At 41.9% G+C, this 618-nt stretch overlaps 1 non-coding gene across 1 annotated transcript; it reads right to left on the reverse strand.

The window, feature by feature from the left end:
- On the reverse strand, positions 1-107 carry LOC131178191 (small nucleolar RNA R71). Its single transcript, XR_009147323.1, has one exon. It is a non-coding gene; the product is annotated as a small nucleolar RNA R71 (small nucleolar RNA).
- Between the last annotated feature and the right edge of the window lie 511 nt (positions 108-618).

Below are 618 nucleotides of genomic sequence, written 5' to 3' on the forward strand. Positions count from 1 at the left end.
AACATAAAAAAAGAAATTTGTGGCATCCGGCAGTACAATGGAGAGAGCTTGTATGAGTACTGGGAGCTATTTAAGAAACTGTGTGCAAGCTGTCCCCATCATCAAATAAGTGAGCAGCTGTTGATTCAGTATTTCTATGAGAGATTTCTACCAATGGACCACAGTATGATAGATGCTGCTAGTGGAGGAGCTTTGGTTGACAAGACACCAGAAGAAGCAAGAAGGCTGATTGCTAACATGACAGCAAATTCTCAGCAGTTTGGAATGAGAATGGATCACACACCTATGAAGTTTAATGAGGTAAGTACATCTAACCTTGAGAAATAGATTTCTGACTTAACTTCTTTGGTGAGGCAATTGGCTGTAGGGAACATGCAAACTGTTAAGGTGTGTGGGATTTGTTCGGGTTCACGTCATGCTATTGACATGTGTCCTGCGTTACAAGAGGATGAATCAATGCAACATGCTAATGCAGTAGGACATTATGGACAGCCACATTGCAGGTATGATCCCTATTTGAATACTTATAATCCAGGATGGCGAGATCATCCCAATCTGAGTTATGGGAATCAACCGGTGCAAAACCGATACCAGCAGCAGAGACAAGTGAATCAACCA

The sequence above is a fragment of the Hevea brasiliensis genome, chromosome 2 (genome assembly GCF_030052815.1).
Source record: "Hevea brasiliensis isolate MT/VB/25A 57/8 chromosome 2, ASM3005281v1, whole genome shotgun sequence".
Classification (NCBI taxonomy): Eukaryota; Viridiplantae; Streptophyta; class Magnoliopsida; order Malpighiales; family Euphorbiaceae; genus Hevea; species Hevea brasiliensis.